Raw genomic sequence first — 15,275 nt, forward strand, 5'->3', positions numbered from 1 at the left:
TTTCACCTCAAAATTTTGGGGAAAACTGCCTCCCCTGCCTCACCCGATGAGCCGCCACTGAAACCGACTAAATCGGAACGCGGGAAAATCTAAACGCGCACCCGCACTAATCTAATCTAACGGACACAAGACTTGTATATGCGTACACTATGGGTGTGTGTAAGATGTTATTAAATAAGATAGGTAAAACAAGGGTAAACGTTAGAATCGCTAACAGCACAGACTACATCGGTGACAAAAGTAAATTGGTACACAATATTTTTTTGGACACGATTTATTAATGACTCCGCATCATCTATATTTAAGAGCAAATAATCACGTCATCCAATGTTTAATGTGAATAAAGTAAGCTTGACTTATGGAGTACAGCGACTACTGAAACACATTGTTTTCTTGCACCAGACCGGACTGTGTGTGTGTGTGTGTGTGTTTGTGTGTGTGTCGGTGGTGGTGAGGTAAAAGGGGAGCAGGCAGTGGACCAAAGCAAATGGAGGCAAAGCAGGGGGAACTCGAGATGTTTTAAACTTTTTTTTTGTTGTTGCTCCATTTGCATTTGTATTGTTTTACTACTTACACAATTAGTTTAACAATATATCATTAAAACGGGGGAAAAAATTATGCCAAAGGTGAAAACTATTGTTGAACTGAACAAGTGTTTTTTTTCTGCTGAACACTAAAGATGATGTTTTTTTGAGAGCGAACAGTTGACGGCACCCATTGACTTCTATGCTACAGGAAGAAATACTATGGAAGTGAATGGGTAACGTCAACCGTTTGGTGTTTAAAGCATAATCTTTTTAGCATTCAGCAGAAGACAGAAACTCGTACAAAACATATATAATTTTTTCATTTTATTTTAAAAAATAAATATGTAAAATAAGCACACACAGTTAAACTTTTATTCCTAACTAGTAACTCCCAAAGCAATCAACTATGTGTCATTGTTAAGTAGGACTGAAACTACTAAAAACTGTTTTCTGTAATTGAAATAAAGCTAAAGTAAAATTATATAGATAAATCGTGTAAGCTACTACTAAATATTGTAGAAACTTAATTTTCTGTAAAGTTGCTTTGCAATGATTTGTAAAGTAAAAAGCACTATAAATTAAATGAAAACAGTATACTAAAATTAAAGTAACTTTTTAGAAAATTTGAAATGCTAAAATGATTAAAACTGACATTTAAAAAAAATGGCTAAAAAATAATGGCTAAAAAAATAATAAAGCTAATTCCTAAACCTCAAACTGCAACCATGAGGCTAAAATCTATGCTATGTGTCACTCTGAGTAAGTGCTGTAACAGTTTATAAAGACTTTGATGTTGTTTGGACGCCAGAACGCACGCGCGTGTTTGTGTGTGTGTGTCCACCTGGAGGTTCCCCTGTTTGGCTCCTGGATGATCTGAATCCTCTCAAAGTCCCTCCCCAGGATGATGATGTCACAGTCAGAGTAGTACGCCTGTCCCACGAGCCCCGGACAAAACAACACACACAGTCTGACACTGATAATCACAGAGAGTTCTATATCATCTGAATGTAATGTTTTGCTACATTTCTATTTTTTTTTTAAATTTTTTAAATTGTTGTTTTTGTTGTGTGTTTTTTTTTAATCCTCATTTGTAAGTCGCTTTGGATAAAATCGTCTGCTAAATGAATAAATGTAAATGTAAACTTATCAAATTATGGCTTCGTTTCCTTACATGAATATCGAAATATTCAACTCAAATAAACACTTCTATGATGCAGTATTAGAATCAGAATTTAATTTGGGGTCCTGAAATACCATGAACACTGCACAGAGGAAGATGACCATTGCTACAAAAATAAAATAACAATTGAAACTCATCCTATTTTGTTTTAATTAATTATTAACAAATATCTGTCTCTAAACCTCTTTTCTCTTTTATTAAAAGTTGATTTAGACAAGTACATGATAGAATCAAATGTTTTGCAAATCCACTCGAAAGGCCTGATCTCAAATGATTCGCTAAATGCGCTTCGGAGTCCCGATCTGAATGATTCGCCAAACGCGCTTCGGAGTCCCGATCTGAATGATTCGCCAAACGCGCTTCGGAGTCCCGATCTGAATCAAATGTTTTGCTAACTTGCTCTGAAGCCCCGATCAAATGATTCGCGAAACGCGCTTCGGAGTCCCGATCTGAATCAAATGTTTTGCGAACTCGCTCTGAAGCCCCGATCAAATGATTCGTGAACCAAGAGCCAATCGGTCGAGAATTTCTTTGCTGGGACATGGTTGCGATGAACCCTCTTTTGAGTAAGTATTGATATATTGCGACATTCACAGCATTGGTTTTTAAATCATCTTGTATATTAAGGATTGTAAGACGTTGTTTGATATTAGGATAACTTTAACATGTTCACTCATAGATAATGGTTTAGCGCTAGCTTCTAGCTAGCTATGCATTATTAAGTTTGCATTTTTGTAATATTGGTCTCGTGTGTGTAACGTTATCTGCCTCTTGTAATGAAAATTAAGCTTCAGCATTTTTATCACTGTTTGAGTTGGTTCAGACAAGGCCGCCTGCTTGAATATCAAAAAAGTGTGGGCTTATCTGCTAATGTTAGCTACCTTCTATTAGCTTGAAACCATCCAGCATTGATTGAACATCACTGCTAATTTTAAACAGTTTAACAACAAAACAAAACATCATGAAACCAAGACATTTGCAGGAGATGCATAATGACCTCAGATATTAATTTCTATTATCTACTCAATATATTATTTTTTAGATTTTTATTGGTTAATTCTTAAAACAGGGAAAAAATTATGCCAAAGGTGCAAACTATTGTTTTTCAAACAATCAAATCCTGCGATCGTTTACTCTTCCTCAGCCTGAACAAGTGTTTTTTTTCTGCTGAACACTAAAGATGATGTTTTTTTGAGAGCGAACAGTTGACGGCACCCATTGACTTCTATGCTACAGGAAGAAATACTATGGAAGTGAATGGGTACAATCAACCGTTTGGTGTTTAAAGCATAATCTTTTTAGCATTCAGCAGAAGACAGAAACTCGTACAAAAAATATATAATTTTTACATTTTATTTAAAAAAATAAATATGTAAAATAAGCACACACAGTTAAACTTTTATTCCTAAGTAGTAACTCCCAAAGCAACCAACTATGTGTCATTGTTGTTAAATAAGACTGAAACTACTAAAAACAGTTTTCTGTAATTGAAATAAAGCTAAAGTAAAATTATATAGATAAATAGTGTAAGCTACTACTAAATATTGTAGAAACTTAATTTTCTGTAAAGTTGCTTTGCAATGATTTGTAAAGTAAAAAGCACTATGAATTAAATGAAAACATTATACTAAAATTAAAGTAACTTTTTAGAAAATTTTAAATGCTAAAATGATTAAAACTGACATTTAAAAAAATTGGTTAAAAAATAATGGCTAAAAAAATAAATAAAACTAATTCCTAAACCTCAAACTGCAACCACGAGGCTAAAATCTATGCTATGTGTCACTCTGAGTAAGTGCTGTAACAGTTAAGACCTTGATGTTGTTTGGACGCCAGAACGCACGCGCGCGTGTGTGTGTGTGTTTGTGTGTGTGTGTCCACCTGGATGTTCCCCTGTTTGGCTCCTGGATGATCTGAATCCTCTCAAAGTCCCTCCCCAGGATGATGATGTCACAGTCAGAGTAGTACGCCTGTCCCACGAGCCCCGGACAAAACAACACACACAGTCTGACACTGATAATCACAGAGAGTTCTACATATCATCTGAATGTAATGTTTTGCTACATTTCTATTTATTTTTTTAAATCGAGGAATCAGAGTTTTAAATGTTTTCATTTACGGTTAATAATCTCTGCTGCTGCTGTTACACTCACAGTCACGAACAGCTTGAATCATCTGGACTTTTTAAGTCAAATATTTTAATTTATATTATTTTTTTTAACATATCAGACAATGACTGCCTTCATTTTGCATGCATCTTATTTATTTTCGCTTATAAACTTTTTTTTTTGCTCTTTTTGTTGTTTTTGTTGTGTGTTTTTTTTATCCTCATTTGTAAGTCGCTTTGGATAAAATCGTCTGCTAAATGAATAAATGTAAATGTAAACTTATCAAATTATGGCTTCGTTTCCTTTCATGAATATCGAAATATTCAACTCAAATAAACACTTCTATGATGCAGTATTAGAATCAGAATTTAATTTGGGGTCCTGAAATACCCTGAACACTGCACAGAGGAAGATGACCATTGCTACAAAAATAAAATAAAAATTGAAACTCATCCTATTTTGTTTTAATTAATTATTAACAAATATCTGTCTCTAAACCTCTTTTCTCTTTTATTAAAAGTTGATTTAGACTAGTACATGATAGAATCAAATGTTTTGCAAATCCACTCGAAAGGCCTGATCTCAAATGATTCGCCAAACGAGCTTCGGAGTCCCGATCTGAATGATTCGCCAAACGCGCTTCGGAGTCCCGATCTGAATCAAATGTTTTGAACTGCTCTGAAGCCCCGATCTATGGCAAGCCAAAAGGGTCAGAATTACGCCTAGATTAAACGCGTTTGCATACAAAACGCCGTTTTTTACGGCGTTTAAAACGGTATTAGCGCCGTCAAATACGCCGTCCTTATAGCAGACGCCGTAAAAAACGCGCGTAAATCGTAAAAAACGCCGCAAAAAACGGCGTTTTAGTGTTTATAAAAAGCGCCGCTTTTAACGCCGTCGGCTTGCCACAGGACGCCGTAAAAAACGCCGTTCTGAATGCACAAAAGCGCGCGTTATTTACGGCGTTTTCCTTGTAGTATAATGAGCCACGCCCGCTGATTTCCACAGCCAGTAATAATGAACTGTTCTCACCCAATCAATGATGACCTGACTCAGACCAGACTAGTTTACATCCGAGTTCGATTGTTATTTTAATCACTCGATTGGTTGGTTGGTTGATATGAAGATGGCCAGGAGAACCTTTATTTTGCGTTGTCAGCAGAAGCTGAACAATTGCACTCGACAGCTGACAGAAGATTCTGGTGTACTACAATCAACTTTAGTGAGGTAAGGATTGCTTTGTTTCAGATTATATAAAACATGGGCGCTGTCCTGCAACCATTTTTCTCCAACCGCAATTAAACACACCTGATTCAGCTAATCAAGCCCTCAACGGCATACTGGAAACCTCTAGTCCGGTGTATTGCAAGTTGAGCTAAACTCTGCAGGACAGTGATCTTCTACGACTGAGTTAAGACACCCCTGTTTCTGAACCTTGGATTTGTGTGCTGTCTTTAGCACTAAGTTGAATGTTCTTATTCTATTCTTAATTATCTCTTTTATTATATTGCTGAACATTTTGCATCCTGAAAATTCAGTACTTATAAGTGGCTTTCTTTTTTTTTAAGGCTAGAAACAATGTAGAGAAGCATTGAATGGGCGAGAGGAAGGCTGATCACTGCACCAGAAGCAGACGAGTTACTCCAAGATCTCAATGAATATATAGCAGAGGTACAAAAGCATAGGCAGCATGGACAACAAGGTAAGTAATTTCTAAACTATTTGTCTTCTGTCTAAACCCTCTAGCTATAGCTTTCAAATTGTCTGTCTAGCAGGTTCTAAGTATAAAAGATCCCATATTAACTTTTAGTGAAGATTAATTGAAATGGTGAACTGAATTTATTACATTAGCCATTCTGAATAGATTATCTCTGATGAGATTGTCTCATCACTTTAAAAATCTTAGTACATTTTAAAATCCTTTTTTTTTTCTTTTGGCCTAATATTGTATAAACTATTGTGGCCTAAAGCAGATCATAGATTTACAATAATTTATTGTTGCAGCCAGTTCCAGTTATCAGGCTCCACTCTGATCGAGGTGCACCCCATTACAGCATTACCAGAGAGCAACTTTCCTTTCTGAGGACATTTGGTTTTAGTCTTCCTTCAATAGCAGAGATTCTGCAAGTGTCTCTGGCTACCGTCAAACGTCGCATGGAAGTAAGTTTGGTTTTAGAATTAGCTTTTTATGACTTGTCATGCATGAAAAGAGCATTTAGAATGAATTGTTCAAAATTAGTTTAAGCAATAATACTTATGTTTACATGTTTGTTCCAGGAGATTCCATTTGAATCGCTCTCTGACTTAATCTGAAATAACCGATGTAGATCACAGACATTGTGGATGGAAATGACCAGCTGGGATCGGAGGCTGGGTTACGGGCAGGTGGAAATAGTGTACAAAGACACAGAGTACGCAGGAGCTTGGTTCAAATTAACCCAATTGCAGCAGCACTACGGGCCATGTCACAAAGACCACACAGAAGGTTGTACAGTGTTGCTGGTCCAAACTCCCTGTGGCACCTAGATGGCAACCACAAATTGATAAGGTAGATATCAGATGAACCCGTCATAGATTGTCACTGGCAAAAGGGATACTTTAACCTCATGATTCTGCCCCTTCTAAGGCTAAGGAAAAGCATTGCAGTGGCAATGACAGGGTTTTGTGAGTACTGCATAAACTAAAGAGTTTCTGGAAAAAAAATGTTTGGATTTGGCTGTTTTTGCAGCAAATGACAATCAAATGTTAAAGGGATTGTTCACTCAAATGAAATTTGTCACATTTACTCACCCTTAATTTGTTCAACACTTGTATGAGTTTCTTCCCTTGATCACAAAAGAAAACACTAAAAAGAATGCTGGTAGCCATTGACTTCCATAGTATAAATACTATGAACTTTGAAAGTTGACTTGTCTTTTAATGTCTCTTTTATATTTATTTATTTAAAAGCCATTTTTCTCTTATGTTTTAGATGGAGAATTGTCATTCATGGTGTTATAGATGGCTACAGTCATCTCATTGTCTTTCTCCATGCCTCAAACAACAACCACAGCAGCACTGTAATGCCTTCTAGGGTCAGAACAGACCATGGAGGAGAAAACCATGATGTCTGTGTGATGTTGAACATTTTCAGGGGCTCAGAGAGAGGCAGCGCAATAAGAGGCAGGAGCGTTCACAACTAAAGAATTGAGAGGCTCTGGGGTGACATGTGGCGGGGATTGACTAATGTATATTACAATCTCTTTCACTTCCTGGAGGCTGAAGGTATCTCTGACATAGACAAAGAAATGCACATATGGGCTCTTCACTTTGTCTATGTGCCGAGGATCAACAGGTGTTTATCAGCCTTTACTCAACAGTGGAACAACCATGGGCTGAGAACAGAACAACACCAGACACCCAGGCAGATATTTGTTCGAGGCTGCCTGGAACAACAAGGACAGCGAGCCACTGCAATGGAAGAGATCTTTGGCAGAACAGCTGGACCAGCAGATGAACCTGTTCTTCAGGCACCGGCAGCAGAATCAAGCTCGCAGGAGGCACCAGTGTTTGACTGGCCAGAGGGAGTAGCTGTTCCTCAAAGTGACTTCACATTGGAGAGTGCTGCCTTAGAGCAACTTGTTGCACAAATTAATCCACTTGGTGGTTCAAGGGGACAACTCTGAGTGGATGTCCTTCAAAACATTTTATCTCTTTTGATGTCTCTGAATCCCCAACATTAAAGAAAAATAAATGTTTATTTCTGTAATCACAGATTATGGTCACCACTGACTAATTATATGGACACTGAATTTTTGGTGAACCACTGAAGTTTGTCGTGGGTGTGGATAGATCCACTTGAAGTTATATTTTGAGTAGCTGTTACAATATTTAAGTATGATTAAAGGGTTAGCTCACCCAAAAATGAAATTTGTCATTAATTACTCACTCATGTTGCTCCAAACCTGTAAGACCTTTGTTTGTTAACACAAATTAAGACATTTCTGGTAAAATCCAAGGATGATCCACATAAGCAGCAACGGTACTGCATCTTTTGAGGTCCAGAAGGGTATTAAAAGCCATTGATAGTGTTTCAACATTAATATTATAAAGTGACGTGAATAGTTTTGGTGCGCAAAAACAAAACAACTTTTTCAACTATCTAGTGAAGGACGATCTCTGAACAATAATTCACGAAGCTTCAATTCTTCATGAATCTTGTTTGGAGTTAATCTCATATTTCATCTAAAATATCTATCATTTGTGTTCTGAGGACTAACGAAAGTCTTACAGGTTTGGTACATTATGAGGGTGAGTAATTAATGACAGAAATTTCATTTTTGGGTGAACTAACCATTTAGGATGGCATGAAATTTTAAAGAAACATCACCAATAGCATGTTCACCATTTGGAACTTGAAAATACAAGTTTCTATTTCCCACATTAAGTGTCCTCTGATTTACTTGTACATCACCAGAAAATATTTACCTGAATTGTCATTTAAAAATGTAAAAATACTTTTTTGGATTATTAAAAATTATTTTTTATATTTCATAAGAACATCCATTTTATATAAAATACTAAAGGTATACTTGAGTTATTAAAGCCAACATTCCTCTCATCTTCTGTAGTTCTTGCATTCCTTGGTGCAGGGGCTGGGCAGGTGGGTTTAAACGCCTCTATTTCATCTGTCAATCACATTAAATACTCAGTGATTTGTTTACAAAGATATGAACAGTAACATTTTACTTAAAGGTATAGTTTGTCCAAAAATGAAAATTCTCTCATTTACTCTCAACCCTCATAAAATTCCTTTGTTCTGCTGAACACAACACATTTGAAAATGTCAGAAACCAAACTAAACAGATCGTATTCCCCAATAGTACTTATGTTTCCTACTATGGCAGTCAAAGGGGGATGAGATCTGTTTGTTAAATGACATTATTTCAAATGTCTTGTGTTGAGCAGAACAAAGGAATTTATACAGGTCTATAAAAACCTGTATAGAAGGGTTTAGAATAAATGATGTGAGAATTTTTCATTTTTGGGTGAACCATCCCTTTAATCATTCAGGATTATTGAATATGACAAAATTAGTGCAGGGGTGTCCAAACTCTGTCCTGGATAGCCACTGTTCTGCAGAGTTTACCTCCAACTTACCACAACACAACTGCCTGGAAATTTCCTGTAGGTCTAAAAACCTTGATTAGTTGGATCAGGTGTGTTTAATTGGGGTTGGAGCTAAACTCTCAGGACAGTGTCCCTCCAGGAGCAGGATTGGACAGCCCTGGCTTAGTGACTTTAAAATGTTAATTAAGTTTTAGAACACTTAGCCCACACCTTCCCAAAGCCAAGAGATCCTTTTAGGGCAAGGATTTTAATTTAGTTAGGCAGTTTAAATTAGTTTAAATTTGTGTATATTACATAGCTACTATTCTGGATTGACTTCAGTCTTTGTTAAAATGTATCTATCCTTAAAGTTCTGTGTAAGTCAAAAAATGTTCTTTAGCGACTATTTGAAGTTAGACTCTTCTCATTTTTAATTTCTTCTTAATTAAGGCTACTACTACCTTGCCAAATTTTATAATCACAAATGTAAATTTTCAAAGAAGAGAGGTTAGAGTAAGACATTAAATCATTAATTCAAATGGCTGATTCATTCAATGAGGAATAAAGTGAATCATTTAATACCAAAGGCTGCTGTTGCTTGAAGAGGACATTGTTCTGCTGTGGCTTTGTTTGGACTCTTTTTGTCAAAATAGAGCAAAATGAGAAAATAGTTACAATTTTAGTTACTATTAATAGTAAACTCGCTCAAAATACCGTACTTGTTATATTGATTCAGTTCAATAAACATTTGCAAAGGTCCTGCTATTAGGCAAAACCCTCTTCCTCGTGTTTTAATTAACTGTATGTCATAAAATAAATTATATTGCAATTATTTACAAACAACATTTATTTTAAATGCTAAGCCTATAACTTATTTAAAGCAAAACTAAAATCTGAACTTTCTCCTCTCATTTCCATGAGTTAATCGTGACATAGTGTAACATTTGGTTGATAAACTATATACCTATTTATTATGTAAATAATGCTTTTTACTTCTTTTGTGTACTACTTTGTACTAACGAAGCATTTATTTCATATTAGTATATTACCCTTGTGATTACTCACTGGAGTAATCTAGATACTGTTTTTTGAGTGGCTAGTATGATCCAGCAGTTCACTTCTGGGCTGAACTCCTGTGGCCAGTTGTGGGAGGTGGTGGTTAATAATTTGCTTTTTAGCAAAACTGCCAAGTGGAATGTTATGACCAAGAGGAGCCTACCTGAAGGATTCCATATGCTTCAACCTGTGCCCTGACTCTCTACCTGCCAAGAGGTGTGTCAGAAGAAGAGGAATTCAGGGAATTAATGCTCCTTGCAATAAAAGGATCTCTCGGATTTGGGAAGGTATAAGCGTCACCTTTTTTTTTTTTCTTTTCTTTTTGTTTCCTTTCAGCTCTGTTAAAAATTGTGGGGCAAGATCTGAATGTATTTGACTGTTAAATAATAAATCAGAAAACAAATTTGGTGTGGAAACTTGGCACTTTTATTTCACCAACATTCCAGAAGACCTAAACACAGACATTGATTCACATGACCTAAAATTAAAATGACTACTACAACATCTTAACATATTTACATATTAAAATAATGGCTATTAAAGTCATTGCCACAAGCAGCACTTATTTGGGTCTATAAAAATGTTAAAACATGACCAACTTTCCCAAAAAAAAATTTTGTATGTTTTGGGGACAGTTTTTTTTTTTTTTTTTTTGGAGTCAAGAAATAAAAACATGAAAGTAATAATGTATAACGGGACATACTCTAAACAAACTTGAAAAGGTTAGGTCTATGTTTTGTCCATTTAATGAAAGTGAACCAGTTTCATCTGTTGGCCCAGCTCTTCTGCCAAATATTTTTTGCATAATTTATTGCATAATAAGTTGGATCCTTGATGACTCTACAAGGGGAAAGAATAAATGTTTTACTGAGAAGTTCTTAAAAAGCATGAATTCATTTTATACCATTTCTTTAAACCAGTGGTTCTCAAACTTTTTATACCAACCACTTCAGAAAATATTTGGCTCTCCAAGCAGCACCATAATGAGCAACATTACATTTCAGCAGCGTAGGCCTAACTATTCAGCTACAGCTCTGCACAGTTTTACACGAGGCAGTTTTATTTATTGTTGTCAGCCACTTCAACATTGTAAATACACAGTTTGAGCATTAACACTGTACTGTGCTTACATACCGGTAAATGAAAAAAAATGATTGAATTAAAATGTGTTGTACCAAAAGTGAAATAAAAACTGTACTGTACTTAAATGTAAAACAACAACAACACAACCAAAAAAACAACTTTACTCAAATAAAGATCAAATTAAAATTTATTAACGTTCATTAATGTTTCATTTAGTGATTCCTCTTCGTAGCACTAGAGGGAGCCTGAGTACCACTAGTGCTACTCGCACCACACTTTGAGAACCACTGCTTTAAACAATCTTTAATTCATTTAAATTGTACTGACATTTGCGATTATCCAGAAAACACGAACAGAGTATCACGACTCAGATTTGCTCAAAATAAAAATGTAACAGGCAAATAAAAAATAATGTGGCACCGACCGAGCAGTTTTAATGAGCAGCATTACAATTGGCCGATTGGAAAACCGTTCATACGTACTGGCTGTAGGAATCAGTGGGCGTGGCTCATTATACTATTAGCAAAACGCCGCAACGCGTTCTCTGTGCAACCAAAACGCCGTTTTTTACGCCGTCATATGGCAACATGAACGGCGTAAAAAACGGCGTTTTCATACACACTAAAACGCCGTCAAATACGGCGTCACTGGCGTATTTTCGCACGTTTTTTACGGCGTTTGTTATCACAACGACATATTTTGCGGCGCAGATACTGTTTAAAACTCTGTATTTGACAGAATATTTATTTATTTTTTGTTGTTGTTTAGAAATTACTTAATTTAGTTATTTAATTTATTTTGTTGTGGAGGCAGCATCTTTATTTTCAGTTTAAGTTTTTAATCTAATAGATTTGTTTTATTTTTATTTAAATTTTTATTTTATTTCATTTGAGCCTTTAAAAAGTTTTAGCTAACAATATAGCAGCACTGACATGCACATGCAATTGTTTTATGTCACCCACATGCACTTCTCTCTGCTGTTAAAAAAAAAATGTTTTTTTTATATTTTATTTATTTGAGTGACAAACGGTTTGATTTTATAATTATTAGACTATTATTATTGTTGTTGTTATTTCGTTTTGTTTGAGAAACGGAAAAATTAAATTAAGCTAGATGTTTTTTTCGTGGGTAAAAACAAATAAGCTTAGACTATTCTTTAATATTTCTTTCACATGCGTGGGCGGCGTTAGGCCCATTTTTAGTCCGATTATTATATATTATTGACTATACATTGCTATCTTTACCTGAATCGAGCCGTGCGTCGCATCGAATCTTTGGGCATGGGGTATATTCCAGGCTTTAAGGAATAGGCTGCGCTGAGCGTGGGTGTGAGGCGAGGACAATGCAGATAAGAAGCTCAGACGCCGCCGACCCGAGAAGTGCAGTGTTGCTCTTTATATGAGATCTATATTTGCAAGAAATATAGTCGCAACAGCCAAACAATATGAAGAAACGATGTGACTAAATTGCAGAGCTGTATCAGATGAACTCTTATTCTGCTTTAGGACAGACAGTGAAGACAGGCTGAGTTGAAAAGTGGCGTTTCAGGGCCGCTCACGCACAAATGCATAAGCTCATTTTTATCCACAAACAAAAAAATACGAAAAATATAGCTTCATTTTCGTTTTTCCGTTTTTCAGACAGAACGAAATATTAATAATAGTGTTGTAATAATAATAAAATCAAACTGTCACTCCTCTTTTTTTCTTTTTGTAACTGGTTTGATTTGATCATGTCATATCCTCTTGGTCTGAATGCAGTTATTGGATAGAATATTGTAGTAAGATTGGAGATTAATCCAAATAAGCATGACGTTACAGTAAAAATATTACTATACATTTAAAACAGTGTATTCTTCGAATTTCAGTAGCGTGCAGATGATCTTTTATGTCAGGACCACAGCGACAGCAGCTCGGACAATCGCTTCGCTTGCTCACATTATGTAATCTATAACTGGAAAATCATACTGTTTTTTATGAAATGTTGTTGAGAAAGAAATGTGTCGTTTTAAGGACGTAACATCTCGTTATTACGAGAAAATATGCCGTTTTAACTACACAACTCATTATTATCATGAGAGCGGAAAAAAATGATATGTGTGGAAGCAATGCCTCAACGTATATTTGTTTGTTAAACAGCAAATAAACTCCCCTGTATACCAGAATCAGTTTGGAGCGGGGCTCAAAACAGCGGTTGTAGCGGTGTATAGTGGTCAAAAAGACTACCATTGCCTCCAACTTCTGTAGCTGCACAGCTTTTACACACTCTCTGGTCGACTTCCGTTATCATGTATGATTTCTTGTATTGGAAATGAAATGACTCAAAGCTAATTGAATATTTCGAACCAGCACTTATGTATGTACATAAAAGGTATTTGGGTAGTAAATGATATATAAACTAGGGTTTGTAATTGTTAAATAATTAACAGTTACATTCAAGTAGGATAAAGATGTGTAATCGGCCTATGTTCAATGTTTGTAGCGATTAAAATATATAAAAAGTTACTTAATATTCCTATCAGTTCACAGGCACTTCTTCCGCTTAAACAATCTGTGGTAAATTAGTCTGGTCTGGTTCTGTTCGTCTTTGATTGGGTGAGAACAGTTCATTATTACTGGCTGTGGAAATCAGCGGGCGTGGCTCATTATACTACAAGGAAAACGCCGTAAATAACGCGCGCTTTTGTGCATTCAGAACGGCGTTTTTTACGGCGTCCTGTGGCAAGCCGACGGCGTTAAAAGCGGCGCTTTTTACAAACACTAAAACGCCGTTTTTTGCGGCGTTTTTTACGATTTACGCGCGTTTTTTACGGCGTCTGCTATAAGGACGGCGTATTTGACGGCGCTAATACCGTTTTAAAACGCCGTAAAAAACGGCGTTTTGTATGCAAACGCGTTTAATCTAGGCGTAATTCTGACCCTTTTGGCTTGCCATACGATCAAATGATTCGCGAAACGCGCTTCGGAGTCCCGATCTGAATGATTCGCCAAACGCGCTTCGGAGTCCCGATCTGAATCAAATGTTTTGAACTCGCTCCAAAGCCCCGATCAAATGATTCGCGAAAGCGCTTCGGAGTCCGATCTGAATCAAATGTTTTGAACTTGCTCCGAAGCCCCGATCAAATGATTCGCCAAACGCGCTTCGGAGTCCCGATCTGAATCAAATGTTTTGAACTCGCTCTGAAGCCCCGATCAAATGATTCCTGAACCAAGATCCGATCAGTCGAGAATTTCTTTGCTGGGACATGGTTGCGATGAACCCTCTTTTGAGTAAGTATTGATTTATTGATTTATTGATATTGATATATTGCCACATTCACAGCATTGGTTTTTAAATCATCTCTATATTAATGATTGTAAGACGTTGTTTGATATTAGGATAACTTTAACATGTTCACTCATAGATAATGGTTTAGCGCTAGCTTCTAGCTAGCTATGCATTATTAAGTTTGCATTTTTGTAATATTGGTCTCGTGTGTGTAATGTTATCTGCCTCTTATAATGAAAATTAAACTTCAGCATTTTAATCACTGTTTGAGTTGGTTCAGACAAGGCCGCCTGCTTGAATATCAAAAAAGTGCGGGGTTATCTGCTAATGTTAGCTACCATTTATTAGCTTGAAACCATCCAGCATTTATTGAACATAACCGCTAATTTTAAACAGTTTAACAACAAAACAAAACATCATGAAACCAAGACATTTGCAGGAGATGCATAATGACCTGAGATATTAATTTCTATTATCTACTCAATATATTATTTTTTAGATTTTTATTGGTTAATTCTTAAAACGGGAAAAAATTATGCCAAAGGTGCAAACTATTGTTTTTCAAACAATCAAATCCTGCGATCGTTTACTCTTCCTCAGCCTGAACAAGTTATTTTTTTTCTGCTGAACACTAAAGATGATGTTTTTTTTGAGAGCGACCAGCTGACGGCACCCATTGACTTCTATGCTACAGGAAGAAATACTATGGAAGTGAATGGGTACCATCAACCGTTTGGTGTTTAAAGCATAATCTTTTTAGCATTCAGCAGAAGACAGAAACTCGTACAAAAAATATATAATTTTTACATTTTATTTAAAAAAATAAATATGTAAAATAAGCACACACAGTTAAACTTTTATTCCTAACTAGTAACTCCCAAAGCAACCAACTATGTGTCATTGTTGTTAAGTAAGACTGAAACTACTAAAAACAGTTTTCTGTAATTGAAATAAAGCTAAAGTAAA

This window comes from Carassius gibelio, chromosome A25, assembly GCF_023724105.1.
Source record: "Carassius gibelio isolate Cgi1373 ecotype wild population from Czech Republic chromosome A25, carGib1.2-hapl.c, whole genome shotgun sequence".
Taxonomy (NCBI): Eukaryota; Metazoa; Chordata; class Actinopteri; order Cypriniformes; family Cyprinidae; genus Carassius; species Carassius gibelio.